The 17989-nt window shown below is 36.4% G+C and overlaps 1 protein-coding gene across 5 annotated transcripts in view; it reads left to right on the top strand.

The window, feature by feature from the left end:
* The window catches only part of ARHGAP32 (Rho GTPase activating protein 32), a 316742-nt gene that overhangs the window by 39771 nt on the left and 258982 nt on the right, over nucleotides 1–17989 (top strand). The window lies entirely within an intron of this gene.

Genomic DNA, 17989 nt, shown 5'->3' with positions numbered 1-17989 from the left:
TGAATTTTTCCTTGAGTCATCAAAAACCGCGGGCACTGTGGTGACTTTACTTTTTCTCTGGCCCATATCTACTACCTCACCAAACTCCCTTGTCCCTACCATCAAAATGCATCTTTAGTTGGGCCACTTCTCACAACTTCTATTGCTACCACCCTAGTCTAAATCACCCTCACTTCTTTGGATCAATGCAGTAGCCTTAAACTGGTCTCTTGGTGTGATTTTTGCCCTGCTTTGATCTAGTCTTTATAGAGCAGCCAGATTAATCCTTCTCAGTGTAAGGAAAGTCATGTTCCTCTTTTGCAAAAAGGCTGTCAGTAGCTCCTCGTTTCAGGGGTTCTTTGCATAGCTTGGAAAGCCCTGCCTGGTTTGGCCCTATTTCTGGAGCCTTTTCTCCTATCACTTTGTTGCCCTCACCGTACTGTTGCACCACACTGGACGCAAGTGTGCTCTTGCCCCGAGGCCTTTGCACCTGTGCATCCATCTGCCTAGATCCACGTAATGCACTCAGTTCATTTAGGCCTCTGTTCATGTCCCCACCTCACAGAGGAAGGAGTTCTCCGAAAGCCTTATCTAAAGCAGCAGTCCTGAGCATTCTTCATTCATTTAACATGCTAAAGCACTTATCACTACCCAATAAATAATCCTTTAAAAACATTTGTAATCCCCACTAGAATGTAAACTCCCTGGGAGCAAAGATTTTGTTTTCTGAAGTTTTCTCATCAGCTAGGATGTAACAAATGACCAGTAAATATTTGTTTAATTGATGAATGAGTTATAAACAAAGGGAGATTTGTATTTCTTTAAATGTGAGATTTACTATTCACATCAACATTTAGTTTGATCTGTGTAGGCAAAATGAAAATAAGAAATATTAAGACCAAAAAAAGAAAACTACAGACCAGTATCCCCGATGAACATTGATGCCAAAATCCTCAACAAAATACTAGTGAACTGAGTCCAACAGTGTATCAAAAAGATAATCTACCATGATCAAGTGGGTTTCATACCAGGGAATGCAGGGATGGTTTAACATACTTCAGCCAATAAATGTGGTACACCACATAAGCAGAATGAAAAATGGAAATCACATGATCATCTCAATAGATGCAAGAAAAGGAGTTGACAAAATCCAGCATCCCTTTATGATGAAAACCCTCAGCAAAATTGGCATAGAAGGGACATACTTAAGGTAATAAAAGCTATCTACCACAGATCCACAGCCAACATTATACTGAATGGGGAAATGTTGAAAGCATTCCCTCTGAGAACTGGGACAAGACAGGGATGCCTACTTTCACCACTTCTATTCAGTATACTACTGGAAGTCCTAGCCAGAGCAATCAGAGAAAGAAAGAAAGCGCATCCAAATCGGTAAAGAGGAAGTCAGACTGTCCCTGTTTGCTGATGATATATGATTGTATACCTAGAAAACCCTAAAGACTTATCCAAAAAGCTCCTAAAATTGGTAGATGAATTCAGCAGAATTTCAGGATACAAAGACATCATGACTGAGAACCCAAAAGCGAATGCAACAAAAACAAAAAAGGTTTTGCACAGCAAAAGAAATAATCAGCAGAGTAAACAGACAACCTACAGAATGGGAGACTGTCTTCACAGTCTGTACATCAGACAAAGGACTAATATTCAGAATCTACAAAGAAGCCAAACAAATCAGCAAGAACAAACCAAACAATCCCACAAAAAAGTGGGCTAAGGACATGGATAGACAGTTCTCAAAAGAAGATATACAAATGTCTAACAAGCATATGGAAAAATGCTCAACATCACTGATTGTCAGAGAAATGCAAATCAAAACCACTGTGCAATACCACCTCACTCCTGCAAGAATGGCCATAATCAAAAATCAAAAAATAATAGATGTTGACGTGGATGCAGTGAAAAGGGAACAGTTTTACACTGTTATTGGGAATGGAAATTAGCACAACTACTATGGAAAACAGTGTGGAGATTCCTTAAAGAACTAAAAGTAGATCTACTGTTTGATCCAGCAATCCCACTACTAGGTATCTGCCCGGAGGAAAAAAGTCATTATTCGAAAAAGATACTTGCACATGCATGTTTATAGCAGCACAATTTGCATTGCAAAAATATGGAACCGGCCCAAATGCCCATCAGCCAATGAGTAGATAAAGAAAATGTGGTGTGAGTGAGAGTGTGTGTGTGTGTGTGTGTGTGTGTGTGTGTGTGTATGTATGTTTATGAATGACATAATGGCATTTGCAGCAACCTGGATGGAATTGGAGACTATTATTCTTTGTGGAGTAACTCAGGAATGGAAAACTAAATAGCCTATATTCTCACTTATGAGTGGGAACTAAGCTGTGAGGACGTAAAAGCATAAAAATGATGTAATGGACTTTGAGGGACTTTCAGGACTCGGGGAGTAGTGGGGAAGGGGGAGAGATAAAAGACTACACATTGGGTACAGTGTACATTGCTTCGGTGGTGGGTGCACCAGAGTCTCAGAAATCACCACTGAAGAATTTATTCATGTAACCAAGCGCCACCTGTTTTCTCTTATATGAAGACCAAGCTCAGTAATGCTGTGTTTTTATGGACCTATAATTGTGTCCATGCTGCCCTGTCATTTTACCAGTTCTTGTATTCGAGCAGATAATACCAAAAATGGTGCAAACTTACTTTTGCTACAGATGATGACAATTTTAGACTAGGTTACACATTTACACATATAGTACCTAAGGGTAGGAGCTCAGGCAAGAGTGTAGGGAGGAGCACAATAAATGTGAGATGAAATTCTAGAGCACATAAAGTCAATGTGGGGTGAAATTCTAGACCAGGTAGAGTTCGTGGCAGGTGCTATGTTAGGTAGCTAGTTGAATTGGTAGGGAAATGTTTCAGAAGGTAAGATAACAGGTGACCACAAACTTGGTAGCTTACAGAAGTTTATTTAAGTTCCGAAGGGCTAAAGTCCGAAATCAAGATGTCAGCAGGGCCACACTCCCTTCACGTGGCCTTCTCTTTTGTATTTGTGCCTCTTCTGTCTCTTATAAGGATAATTATCGTTGGATTTAGAACCCACCTGAAATGCAAAATGAGTTCATCTCAAGATCCTTAACTTAAATTTGTAAAGTTGTTGTTTTCTAAATAGTGCAATCTTTACAGGGTCCAGGTATTAGGATGTGGATATATATTTTTTGGGGGCCACTGTTCAAAACCGGTGAAATCCTACTTAAAAGCCTGGTAAACTAAGGGAATGGTGAAATAGGGATTGAAATAGAAGAACAACTACCTGTTTTTTTTTTTGTTTGTTTTGTTTTTTTTTTGTTGCTAAAAACCTAGTTGTCCTGACAGAGATGCCCCTTTAAATAAATAGTTCCTGTGCTGAGTATCCCCACCCTACTCTGGAGGGGTGGTTTTGTTTCTCTAAAAATTGCCAGATTCATTCAGGTGGCAGATTAAAAATAAGTAAATGATTTTCTTTTTGAGTAAGTAGTAGGGAGATCTTTGGGAAAAATAACCTAGAAAACAGTATATGTATTTTTGCCATTCTTCCTGCGGATATATCAATTATATGGATATATTTTAACTTTGTCAATGTTTTCAACATACACAGAAAAGTACAAGATAATAGGTCATAGCACTCACGTACTCGTCACCTAAACTTAATAAAATTTCACATTTTTCATATTTCCTTAGGATATATATTTTAAAGAAAAATATATAGTAGACTATTTATTTTACATATATATTTTTATAGTTTCAAAATATTTGGCACAATGCTTAGACTACATTTTTGACATTTAGTCATTTTTTATAGTATATACATTATTGGTGTTGTCAGGAGGACTTCTTTCAGATCAATATTTAACTGTGGGTATTTTGAAATGTAATAGTTTACAGTTCTGAAATAGCATGAAATTCTTAAAAGGAAATCTTATTTTAAAACTTTAATGTTAGATAGTTTGTCAGTAATCTCTTCCTTGAATTATTGCAATAGCCTTTCTTTTTTTGTTTTAAAAAAATTTTGAGATATTTAAAAACAAACAGGAAAGTATGGCAAGGAACATGAACCAGCATATTTGCTCCATTAATTCCTTCTGCGTTACCATCTTGCTTCAGGTTTTTTTTAAATGAAATATTATACAATTGAACCCCTGATATTATTTTCCTTTTTTTACCTAGAAGTAACAATTATCCTGAATTTGTTGAGACCTTCTCTATTAAGTATATGTCTATCCGTAAAAAATATATAGCACTATATGCTAAATATTAAAACTGTATATTGCATAGTATTAGACTGTATATTGTATATTATCATGTAGTATTAAAACTTTATATATGGTATACTAAAACCTTACATAAAAAGTATATCACTCTGCAGGCTTTTTTTCTCATTTATTCCATGTAATACATGGATACAGTTGATTTTAACTATTACATATATTTTCATTGTATGAATATACTGCAGTTACTTTTTCCATTATCCCCAAAACATTTAGATTGTTGCAGGTTTTTTTTTTTTTTAAATATTATAGACCATGCCACATTGATCAGTCTTGTACACATTCAGTTGTGCATGTGTGCATGACTTCTCTAAGGCATCCGAAAAGTGAGTTGCTGGGTTGAAAGGTGTGTGCCATTTCAGCATTGGTAGAGTTAGACAGAGCCCTTTCTTAAAGAGGTTTTATTATTTTGTATTCACACCAATTGTGTATTAGAATTTTTGTCATTTTGTATCTCCTGCTGTGAGTTGGTTAGGTCAAAAATCTTTTTATTATAGAAATTCTCAAACATATGCAAAAGTAAATGTAGAATATAATAAACTCCTATGTACCCCTCACCTAGTTTCAGAAGTCTTTAATATGTGACCAATTTTGTTTTATCCAAAGCCACTCCCACCACCCATGATTATTTCAAAGCAAATCCCTGACATCATATCATCTGTTGCTATTTCAGTGCACATCTCTAAAAGATCAGGATTCTTTTTTTAAAGTAATAGTTACTTTTTTTTTTTAGCATTACTTGTTTTTATTGGCGTATAATATTATACGCCAATAAAAGTAGTATTATACTCCAGTAAAAATAAATACTTTATTGGAATATAATAAAATTCATGTCTTAAGTGTACAGTGTGAAAAGTTTTGACAAATAAATATGTTTAAGTAATCCATACCCCAATCAAGTTATAGAACAATTCCATTTGCAACTGGAAGAGATCTATGCAGGCCTGACCCTTGTGGAAGAGAGAGGGAAGTAAAAGAGAAGTTTTCTCAGGCTGGTAGTGGAAAGAGAAGTCAGAGAGATTGGAGGCATGAGAAGGACTGGTCGTGCATTGCTGTCTGCAAGATAGGAAGGGGACATGTGATGCCAGTGTCCAAGCAGAGAGTGGCCCTGGTCTGACAGCCAGCAAGGGACCTCCATCCTACAACTGCAAGGAAGTGAATTTGGCCAACAATCCGCATGAACTTGGAAGCAAATTTTTCCCCCCAGCCTTCAGATGAGAGTCAATCTTGGCTGACACCTTTTTTTTTTTAATGGCCTTGTAAGATCACTAGTTAATATCATTAACATCATTACTGATCTCATCAAGCTATCAAGTTCCTAGTATCAAATACAAATTCTCCAAAATCTAACTTTTACTTCAAAGTTCAAATTTTATCATTTTCAACAAATAACGCCAATTGTTTTCCTTGAAATGACTGGCTCACTTCATTTTTTAAGGAAATATCATCATTTGAGTAACCCTAATTTGTCTACCATTCTTTCAAATAGAAATAATATGCCATGAAAAGTGGGGCTAGATGAACTCATCTTCTAGTTCAGTCACTCAGGTGCTTTTCTTGGAGACAGCCCTCTGTTGTCTCCAAAGTGTAAAGTGCTTTATGCCTGTTTCCTATTTCATCACCCAGAATATCTGTCTAACTGATACGTAGATAATCTGTAGCTATGCTAATGTCACCCGTGAGTGTGGTTCTCAAACTCTATGGGACCAAGATTAATACGAAGGATGTTTATTAGGATAATACCGGTATCAACACCTGTGGGAAGGAAGAAATGGGAACAGAGAAGTGAGTAGAGGGAGAAGTTGAGTGTGTTGCAGTCTTTTTTTTTTTTTTTTGAGTCCGTCTCACTTTGTCACCCAGGCTGGAATGCAGTGGTGCAATCATGACTTCACTGCAGCCTTAACCTCCTGGGCTCAGGTGATCCTCCCACCTCAGCCTCCTTAGAAGTTGGGAGTACAGGTGTGTACCATTGGGCCTGGCTAATTTTTGTATTTTTTGTGGAGACGGGGCTTCTCAATGTTGCCCAGGCTGGTCTTGAACTCCTGGGCTCAAGTGATTCGCCTGCCTCTGCCTCCCAAAGTGCTAGGATTACCGGCATGAGATGCAGTCTTAAGAAGGGCCTTAGCTGACTCTAGGGAATTCTGAATTGGGATGGCCCTTCAAAGTTGTCTTTAGTTGGGATGACTGAACCAAACCTTTATACAGTATCCCATCATTAGGTGTACTACTTTTATAGTTGGCCTCTGATTTTTTTAAGTGGTTGTGTAATGTTTTGTCCACAGTTGACAGTTTTTGTAAGATGTCGGAGGGCTAGAATCCGTTGAAGAACTAGAATTTGTTGGAGAAATACAAGCTACTCCACTGTTACTGGAACCAGGACTTCCCTAGGTTTTTAAAAAATTTCAAGTTGTATATAATTTGTTTGCCGGTCACGCATCATACTGACATTTGAGAATGTTGAAGATATTCCAAGCATTTTGCATTTTCTTTGGAAATACACTAACTTTCTTGTTAGTGTATTTAACAAAAAAGTGCATCTGTACTGAGATTTCATCTATAATCAGAAAACAAAATTATTAGCCACGTGTTTAATAGCTGTCAAAAATAGGGCAGGATGTCTCAATAGAAAACCATAACAATAACAAACAGTAAATATTTGCACAAGAAACACAGAGTATGTGCTATGTAAAAATGAAAAATTACTTTTTAAATTTAAATTTTCTACTTTTTGAGGTGGCGTCTTACTCTGTTGCCCAGGCTGGAGTGCACTGGTGTGGTCTGGGCTCATTGCACCCTCTGCTATCCAGGTTCAAGCGATTCTCCTGCTGAGCCTCCTGAGTAGCTGGGATTACAGGCACCCACCACCACGGCCAGCTAATTTTTGTATTTTTAGTAGAGATGGGGTTTCACCATGTTGGCCAGGCTGGTCTCGAACTCCTGACCTCGAGTGGTCTGCCCATCTTGGCCTCCCAAAGTGCTGGGATGACAGGTGTGAACCACCGTGCCTGGCCAAAATGATTACTTTATGGTATTGGATAATATATTAAATTTTGGGCTCTTTTTTATGGATTTTTATATTTCACAAGTTAGCCAGTCATTGATTTGATGTATGATGTTTGATATGGTTCTTGTTGAAATAATTTAGCTCAAAGATATTTTATTTTAAAAAGTTTTACTCTCAGGCACATACTTATTGTGAAATATTACACATGAGAAATAATATTTTAAAAATATATTCTAGTTTAATTTGATGTCACTAATATAGCTTGGAGAAGACACAAATGCCTATACTAAACTTGTTTGCTTTTTCCATATTTAACAAAAATATTGTGAGATATTTTATAAGCAAGTTTTTAAAAAGTAAATAGAATAAAACAGTAAATATGTTATGGAATATAATTGCATCATTGTATGTTTCTGCCTGTATTCTCACTGTAAACTCAAATGAGAGAGATTAGGGAGAGGAAAGACAAATGCTTCCTGACTTTTATCCACGTCCAAAAACAACTACTTTTTTCAATAACATCTGAAACATTTCCTCAAAGACATGGATGGTGGATTTGGGAAACAAGTAATTTCTTTTAAAGTAGGTTTTATCAAATAATTTGTATTGGCCAGGCGGTATAATGTTAAACTTTAGGTTTGTTTTCTCAACCTGTATGTTACAGTAATTATTTCTTTTACAAGAGTACCACCCAATGTCCCAATTCTTTAGTAGCATGTAACTTCGTTTTTCATTTAGCAGCTTAAAAATATATTAAAGCTGGGCACAATGGTTCATGCTTGTAATCAGCACTTTGGGAGGCCGAGACAGGCAGATTGCTTGTGCCCAGGAGTTTCAGACCAGCCTGGGCAACATGGCAAAACCTTGTCTCTATAAAAATTACAAAAATTAGTCAGGTGTGGTGGCATGCCTGTGGTCCCAGCTACTAGGGAGACTGAGGTGGGCAGATCACTAGAGTCGGAGAAGGTTGAGGCCGCAGTGAGGTGATCGCGCCACTGCACTGCAGCTTGGGTGAGTGAGACCCTGCCCCCCACCCCCCAAAAAATTGTTGCTTGGAATTGGGCCATATTAATATTATACATATATATATCTTAATATTCAGACTGTTCTACCAAAAGTGATGCAAGTGAAAATCCTTAAGTAATTGGATTTTTAAAAACATTGATTCATTTTAAGGGATTCAGATATGTCGTGGTTTTCCTATGGCCCCTAGCCTGGTCGATAGCCTCTCCATTACACTACCTTTTGTGTTCTTAGAGCTCTATAGACTTTTCAGCCTTAAATTTGCAGTTAAGGCAGCATTGGGATTGCATAGTAGTGGTGATAGTGGTATAGACTTATGGTAACATAATGTAAAAACGATATGAATTAGCTCTTTGATAATTGGTAGCATTTGGTAATTGAGCGAGTAGTAAAAAGTTTAATTAGGGGAAAAAGTTTTTTCAAAGGTTCACTAATTAATACAAACATAACCTCCAGAAAATTATTTAAATAATATAATTTGTATATATTTTTTCAAATATTTACATGTGACCCCTGCCTTAATTATAAATAAATTGCATCTGTTTATATAAATTCCCTTTGGTTTTCTGTCAGTACACACTTTATAAGTATGTGAGGTTAGTAAGTTAATGAAGACTAATGTTTTGCAATAATGCCCAAGTTAAGCCAAAAGAATAGTATAATTAAAAGCCTGTATTTGACAAAAGCAAGTTAAATTAAGATAATTGTATTCTTTAAAATACAGAGTTTAGATTTTTAAATCCAGAAACTTGTCCAGGTGGTACAGCATTCTGTAAAAAACATAAGGCTTAAATTTTGACTTTTTTTCCCCTTGTTCTTCGTCCTAGGGTAAATGATGTAATAACTCACAACCTTATGTGAATTGGGCATAGCCAAATGTACCTTCATAGGTGGTTGTGACTGTTTAATAAAATTACGTGTATTATTTAATGGAGTTTATTGCCAATTTTGTTATCTTTTTTTACATTTAATTTTACTTTTAAGTTCTGGGATACATGTGCAGGACATGCAGGTTTGTTATGTAGGTAAACGTATGCCATGGTGCTTTCCTGCATCTGTCAACCCATCACCTAGATATTAAGCCCCGCATGCATTAGCTACTTATCTTGATGCTCTCTCCCTTCCCCCACTTCTCCAACAAGCCCCAGTGTGTGATGTTTCTCTCCGTGTGTCCATGTGTTATCATCATTCAGCTCCCACTTACTAGTGAGAACATGTGGTGTTTGATTTTCTGTTTCTGTGTTGGTTTGCTGAGGATAATGGCCTCCAGCTCCATCCATGTCCCTGCAAAGGACATGATCTCTTTCCTTTTTATGGCTACATAGTATTCCAATTTTGTTATCTTTTAAATGGGTTAAAAATAGTCAATTTTGTTGTCTTTTAAAAGGAAGAATCAATTTTGTTACCTTTTAAAAGGACTAACTTTTGATTTTGTTGGTTTTACTCTTATTTTTTTCTGTTCTCTATTTCGTTTCTTTCTGCTCTGATATCTTTACTATTTTTATCTGCTTGCTTTGAATTTAGTTTGTTCTTTTACCAGTTTTTTAAATTTAGGTTATTGATGTGAAATCTTTCTACTTTTTAAAATACAGGCATTTACAGCTATAAATTTCCTCTAAGTATGGCTTTCATTACATCTCATTAGTTTTTGGTGGTTGTGTTTTTGTTTTCATTTGTCTCAAAGTATTTTCCTATTTCCCATCTGAATTCTTTTTTGACCTATTATTTAGGAGTGAGTTTAATTTCCGCTTACTTGTATATCTCTCAGATCTCCTTGTTATTAATTTCTAATTTTGTTCCATTGTTTTTAGAGAGTGTAGCTTGTGTGATTTCAGTCCTTTTAAATGTATCAAGATTGGTTTTATGACCTACCACGTGTTCTATCCTGAAATGTTCCATGTGCACTTGAGAAGAATGTATGTATTATTGTTGTTGGGTAAAATACCCTATAGGTGTCTGTTAGGTCAGGTTGATTTACAGTGTTGTTCAGGTCTCTATTCCTTGTTGACCATTTAATTATTTTATCCAATATTGAAAGTGGGATAGACGTCTCTATTATTGTTGCATTGTGTATTTGTCCTCTTAAATCTGTCAGTTTTGTTTCATGTATTTTGGGTGTCTGTTGTTGGATGTCTGCAACAAATTTACCTCTGTCATTCTAAAATATCCCTTGTCTCTAGTAACAATTTTTTTCTTAAAGTCTTATTTTGTTAGATATTAGTATAGCCATTTTCATCTCTCCTTCTGGTATTGTTTTCATGAAATATCTTTTCCATCCTTTCACTTTCAACCTATTCATGTCTTTTAAATATTTAAAGTGTGTTTCTTGTAGAAAGCATATAGTTGGATCATGTTTAGTTTAGTTTTTTTTTTTTAAAACTCTGTCAATGTAATGTTTAATTGGAATATTTAGTCTTTGTACATTTAATGTGATTACTGATAAGATAGGATTTACTTCTGCCATTTTGCCATTTGTTTTCTATGTGTCTTATGTAATTTTTTCCCATTTTTCCTCCGTTATGGCATTCTTTTTTGTTAAATATTTTCTAGTGCATAATTTTAATTTCCTTATCTTGTATTTTAGTATATTTTTTGAGTTATTTTGTTAGTGGTTGCCCTGGGGATTATAATTAACAATTGAAAATTTAATTTATAACAATCTAGTTTGAATTAATACCCATTTAATTTCAACAGTATATAAAAACTTTGTTCCCATATAGTGCGTTACCTTCCCCTTCCTTTGTACTGTTATTTCATACAAATTATTCTTTATACATTGTGTGCCCATTAACCAGATTTATGATTTGCTCTGTGCAACTGTCTTTTAAATTAGGTAGAAGAAGAAAAGAAAAATAAAATATAAGCAAAAATACATTTATACTGTCATTCATACTTACTTATGTAGTTAGCTTTACCTGTGCTTTTTATTTCTTCATCTGCATTTGAGTTAATCTGGTGTTCTTTTATTTCAGTCTGAAGGACTCCCTTTATTATTTCTTGTGGGGCAGATTTTCTAACTACAAATTCTCTTAGTCTGTGTTTATCTGAGAATGTCTTAATTTCATCATATTTGGTGGATATAGTGTGTTGTGTGTCTCTTGTAGAAAGCATATACTTGGATCATGTTTTTTTCTTTTTTAACCATTCTGTCAATGGAATGTTTAATTGGAATATTTATCCATGTACATTTAACATAATGATTGATAAGATAGGATTTACTTCTGCCATTTTGCTGTTAGTTTTTTATGTGTCTTCTTAACAATTTCTTTTTTCCCTTTTTTGCACTGGAAAATATTTAACAGAAAAGAATGCCATAATGGAGGGAAAAAAGGGGGGAGATGACATTGTTTCACAAGTCTTGATTGACAGTCATTTTTCTTTCAGCACTTTGAATATGTAATTCTGCTGCCTTCTGGCCTCCATGATTTCTGATCAGAAACCAGCTGTTAATCTTATGGAGGATCCCTTGTATGTGATGTGTCACTTTTTTCTTGCTGCTTTGTCTTTGGATAGTTTGATTATGGTATGTAGATGTGGATCTTTTTGAGTTTATCCTACTTGGAGTTTGTTTTGGATATACAGATTTTAATGCTTTTCATCAAAGTTGTAAAGGTTTTGGCCATGATTTCTTTAAATAGTCCTGTTCCTTTCTCTCCTCCCCTCTCACTATATGTATGCAAGCATGCTTGATGGTGTCCTATAGTTCTCTAGGCATTGTTCCTTTATCTTCATTTTGTTTTCTTTCTTTCTGTTTTTGGATTAGATAATCTCAATTGACCTATCTTCATATTTGAAGAATTTTTCTTCCATTTTCTCAGATTTGCTGTTGAGCCCTTCTAGTGAATTTTTCATTTCAGTAATTGTACTTTTCAATCCTGAATTTCTGTTTGGTTCTTATAGCTTTTAAAAAATATTCTCTATTTGGTGAAGCATCATTCTCATACTTTCTTTGCACAGTTTCCTTTAGTTCTTTGAACATATTTAAGATAATTGATTTAAAATCTTTGTCTAATACAGCCAACATCTGGGTTTCCTTAAGGTCACTTTCTATTGATTGTTTTTCCGTCTATGTATAGGCCATACTATTTTATTTCTTGGCGTGTCTTATAATTTTGTTGTTGTTGTTGAAGACTGGACATTTTATATAATACAGTGGGGTGGCAACTTTGAAAATCATATTTGGCCCCAGGATCCTTATTGTTGCTGTTTGTTGTTTTTTATTTGTTAGGTGACTTTTCTGTAATAATTCTGTAAAGTTTGTATTCTCTGTGCATGGCCACAGAAGTCTGTTCAAATGGCTTTGTGGTCAGCTAGTGATTGTACAGATTTCCTTAAACTCCTGGGACCAGTCATTTTCCCAGTTTTTGCTGAGAGGCTCTTTGTGTGTGTTGGTACACTCCTTTAACAGTCATCCAGACATTTGATAACTTTGCTTAGCCATCAGTTCCTTCTTGCACAGAGCCTCTGAGTCAGTCTTCTCAGGACTTCTTTGAGCACGTACACAGTTCTGAGCATACACACAGCCCTGTACATGTGAATAGACTTTTAGATTTTCAGGAATATGTCTAAACTTTTCAAAGTCTCCATGGGCATCTTACTTTTCAGTTTTTTCTTTTAAGCTTTTTCATTAGTGTATTTATCTTTGTCCTACTGCTTTCTACCATTTCAGGCAGCCGCAACATTAAATAATTGCCTCAAAATACTTTTTTTCTTTGCAAAACAGGCTCTCACCCTGTCACTCAGGCTGGAGTGCAGTGGCATGATCATAGCTCACTGCAGCCTTAAACTCTTTCAAGGTATCCTCCTGTGTCAGCCTCTCAAGTAGCTGGGACTACAGGTATGCACCATCATACCTGGCTAATATTTAATTTTTTATAGAGATAGAGTCTTGCTATGTTGTCCAGGCTGGTCTCAAACCCCTGACCTTAAATGATTCTCCTGGTTCAGCCTCCTAGAGTGTTGGGATAACAGGCATGAGCTACCCCACCTGGCCCTCTAAATATTTTAGACAAATGTTTGTGGGGAAGAGATTTTTTTAATTTATTTTTTGCTCTAGCCAAGCTGTGAGTCAGGTCAAATAAAGGCAGTCTAAGTAGTGTGTTTGAGGATGTCTCCGGATAGGTTGATATAATGACAGTTCTCTGGGAATGAGGCTTTGAAGGCACTTAAAATCCGTTGGTGGCTGCCAGGCTCCTGGCTTTCAGTGGTATTATGTGTTGTTGGTTTTCATGGTGACGGTGGAGCTGCAGATCAGAGGCAGGGAATAGGGTAAGTTGAAATACCACTAAATTTGCTGTTCTTACGGAGATTCAGCTGTTTTTCTTGAAAAAATGTTCCATGGATTGCTGCAAGCTTTTAATTAATTTCCAGAATTTTGAAAAAGTTAAGGAGAGAATTTTCAAAGGTACTCACTCTACTGTTTTCACTGATGTAATTCTTATGGCTGTTACTCAAACCTCAATAAATGTAGGTTCCTTTCCTTCACTGTCATTGGTTTGAACTACCAAGATTTTAATACGTGACCATTCTGTTTTAGATATTTTACAATCTGGATTTAGATCCTACGGTCTTCTGAAATTTGAATCTCTTGCCATATATTCCAGCCCAATTCTGAGAATTCTGCAACCATGACAGAGTGTGGATGGTGTAGTGCATAGGACACTGGTGCTGACATCTGTTGTCTTTACTGCTTTCCTGTCTGAATGCAAAACCTTGGTTAATGGACAGCAGTGCACTTAGATGAGCTGTTTCTTGGTTTTTATTTCATTATTTCATCATCACCGTGGAGCCTATCAGCTCTTCACTTGTACTCAAGAAGAAGGCCAACAAGTGAATTGCGTTGGTGTCTTTATTTCTACCCTGACATTTCTGGTACTGCTTCTTTATATTTACTTCAAGTAGTCCCAAAATGTGATTTAAGTATCTTATCTGGACAGATGTCTAGTGGATTCTTTCTTTGGCTGAAACTTTGTTTCTGGTGAGTATCATAGATATTATTCATCTTAATTGCTTAATGTTCTTCGGGAAATCCTGGCATGTAGAAATCTCTTTGGCTCTCTCTGACAGGAGTATTGAATTTACTTTTTGTTTTGTTGTGGATCAGCTGTCTTTTACTTCTTTAGCTGTTTTTTAAAAATAAATATTGATATTTAAATTGGTATCTAAACCAGATCTTTATTTTAGATTTTTAAAAGGTTAGTGAAAACATCTGTATTCATAAAAGTAAGCAAACATCTTTTCCACATTTTCCCCCTAAACTATGGCAAGATTATATCTTGAAAATACACTTTCTGTTTTCCCACTACCATTCCTGCCATCACCCAGCCTTCTGCCACCCCTCCCTAGAGTCTATTTCACTGCTTATTATATCCGTCCTGTGCTGCAGCACTCAGTCATGAATTGTCAGGACAAAAGGAAAATGTAAGAAACAAATAAATCACTCTTCAATTCCACTGGTACCACAGCTAAGCTTTATGTAGTTGGCTAATGATAAATTTTGAACTGTTTAAACATTCCAAGCAAGCTAGAGGTACAGAGTAGCTAAAATTCAGTTTACTTATATTTGTTCAGTAAGGAAGCCACTAGCCATATGTGGTTATTGAGCCCTTGGGATGTTGCTATTCTGAATTAAAATGTGTACTGTAAGTGGAAAATTCAAGCTGTGTTCAAAGACTTAGTATGAAGAAAGAATGTAAAATCTCATTAATTTTAGAATATTGATTACACATTGAACTGATAATGATTTGGATGTATTGAGTTGGACAAAATATATTACAAAAATTAAGTTTACCTTTTAAAAAGTTTTATTAAAGTAGCTACTAAGAAATTTAAAACAATATATACCACTTGCATTATTTCTATAGTATGACACAGCACTGCACTAGATCCTTGCTAGTCAAGGGGATACGGCAATATCCTTTTTTTCCCCCCAGAATACAGCATCTCCCGACTCCAACCATACTGAGTCAGAATCTGCATTTTAGTAAGATCCCCATGTGATTTCTTTACATTAAAGTTTGCAAACAAGAAGTATTGCACTATTAGATTGCTGCAGGATGAACAGATATACAGGTAAAATTTTGCATAGAATCAGTTACCAGAGAGGTTGCACTTAAAGAGTACTAAAAAGTAGGTTGTGAATGAGAACAGTGACAACATGTTTTCCCAGGTGTATTTCTGTTTAAACTCTTGGAAACGAGGGTAACTATCTTTCTCTTCTCCCTTTTGCTATATCAGTTTATTCCCTGGATATAACCTTTCTGGACCATGCAGAAATTTATTTTCTGTGAATTATTTTTACACTTAATTAGGGTGTAATTCTACTTAAAATTTGAGAAAACTTCCTGTGTCTTGTAGTGTAGCAGGGCATAGCTTTTGGCAATTAAAATATCAAGGTTGAAGTTCTCCGGCTTTTTTACTTAGTAGCGTTGTGTCCTTGGGAAAGTTGCTTAACCTGTCTGAACCTATTGCTTAACCTGTCTGAACTTGCATACTGAAGAAAAAACACTAAGATACCAGCTTTCATATACTTGCTGGTAAACTGGACCAAGTAAATTATCACTTGGTCTCTTTGAGGGTTCTGTAACTCTTAGGTTCACTTGTCACGTTTCTTCTTGATGAGGGAATGTGCTTTAGAGTAGCAAAAGAGACCAGTACTACTTAAAATATTTGATCAATGCTGAAGGTAAATGAATGCTTCAGATGCTGCTGTTTCTTCCTCTTGTTGCTCAGTAAACTCCAGTAGTAGCTATAGTTGTCAATATTTCAGAAGTAATTGGTCCCACAGTGCCTATCTGCAGGATTTTTTGGGTCCTGCATGTTCACAATGTCCCTGAGTAAAGAGGGCCAGTGACTCCGTGAGGTCATGGAAGGGAAGAGAAGAGTTGAGTGTCCACGAGTAACGTACTGTGGGTACGTCCAGAAGGAGCAGAAAGAAGAGGGTTGGAGCGTAGGGTCCCATTGCCCACTATTTAAAAAAATTTTTTTTAGAGGCAAGGTCTTGTTCTGTCATCCGGACTAGGGTGCAGGGGTGTGATCATAGCCCACAGCAGCCTGGACCTCCTGCCCTTGCACACTATTGGCCTCAGCTTTAGGTTGAGGCTCTCCTCCGGGAGGCCTGTTGGTCCTCTACTGCTTGTACTCTTCCTCATTTCTTCAGTATTTCACCATTGCAGGGTGAGTGCAGAGAGCCCTGGAGTTTCTGGGGTACAGTTCAGGACTGGGATTGGTTCCACTCATCTCTGCTGCCTATGAATTTTTACCATAAACACACACACACACACACACACACACAGACACACACACACAGAGTAATGACAATTACAAAGCTTGTTTTGATTGTAATGGGGTTTTAGGAGGGAGCAAAATTAAAATGCATATTTTCAGCCTACCCCCTTCCTTTAGAAGTCTAGTTCATTGTCTGATTTCTTTTAAATTTGTTCATATTCATTAATAAAGTGTGTGATGTTTAATTGACATTAAAAATTCTATTCAATTAAAATGGATATGGTGGTTATCTCATTACTGTCTTTGCTAGAAACTTTGCCTCCGTAAAATAAGACTTCATGGCTTCGCATAGATTTTATTTTTGTGGGCAGTATCGTTTTCCAGTTTTCTTTATATCATACTGGGAAAATTATGTGTCTGAAAATATCGGTGTCCTCAGCTTCCAGACATTATTTCTTTCATTTTTTTTCTATAGACTTTTTTTTTTCCTAGTTAGAATATATAGCATCTTCTGAGCTGTATTTGAAACATCACTTCACATTAGAATCACCAAGGGAATTTTTTTTTTTTTTTTTGAGATGGCGTCTTGCTCCGTCGCCCAGGCTGGAGTGCAATGGCGTGATCTCAGCTCACTGCAACCTCCGCCTCCCGGGTTCAAGCGATTCTCCTGCCTCAGCCTCCCGAGTAGCTGGGACTACAGGCGCCCACCACCACGCCCAGCTAATTTTTATACTTTTAATAGAGACGGGGTTTCACCTTGTTGGCCAGGATGGTCTCGATCTCTTGACCTTGTGATCCGCCCGCCTCGGCCTCCCAAAGTGCTGGGATTACAGGCGTGAGCCACCGCGCCCGGCCAAAGGGAACTTTTAATAAATAATGATGCCCTCTCTTTATCCCCAGAGAATCTGATGTAGTTGGTGAGATTCAGGTTTTGGTATGTTTTAAAGGCTCCTTAGGGAATTGTAATGTGTAGTTAGACTTCAGAACTGTTGTGCCATTGAATCGAGTTTAACCTGTAAAATAGTTGTAAAAATGAATAAAATATAACTTGGAGCAAATATGTTACCATTACAGAGTCTACACAAAAATGGTTACTAGGCTTTAATGTAAAAGAATCACCTACAAGTTCTTAAACAGTGCGGCTTTCTGAGTCTTAACTAGTTTAGTAGTTCTAGAGTGGAGCCTAGAAACCTGCATTTTTAATTGCTTTGCAGGTCATTGTGATGCAGATGGTTCACAATCCACTGCATCAAACCAAACTGGATTCTAATCAGAGGATATGTGTTTATTGAGGAATCTGTATCTTCTCATGTTGAGGAAACTTGACCATGGCAAGTAAAAATTTATGTATTCTCCTGTACTTGGGGAATATATACTCTACTTAGTTTTTGGACAGGTTTTGAGTGACCTTTTGTTTTCTGTTGTACTGATGCATTAAAGCTAAAATATATATATTTTTCCTTTCCCCCTT

Source organism: Pongo abelii, chromosome 9, assembly GCF_028885655.2.
Source record: "Pongo abelii isolate AG06213 chromosome 9, NHGRI_mPonAbe1-v2.0_pri, whole genome shotgun sequence".
Lineage (NCBI taxonomy): Eukaryota > Metazoa > Chordata > Mammalia > Primates > Hominidae > Pongo > Pongo abelii.
The sequence above is the reverse complement of the archived record's forward strand: the minus strand, read 5'-3'. Positions and strand labels throughout refer to the sequence as shown.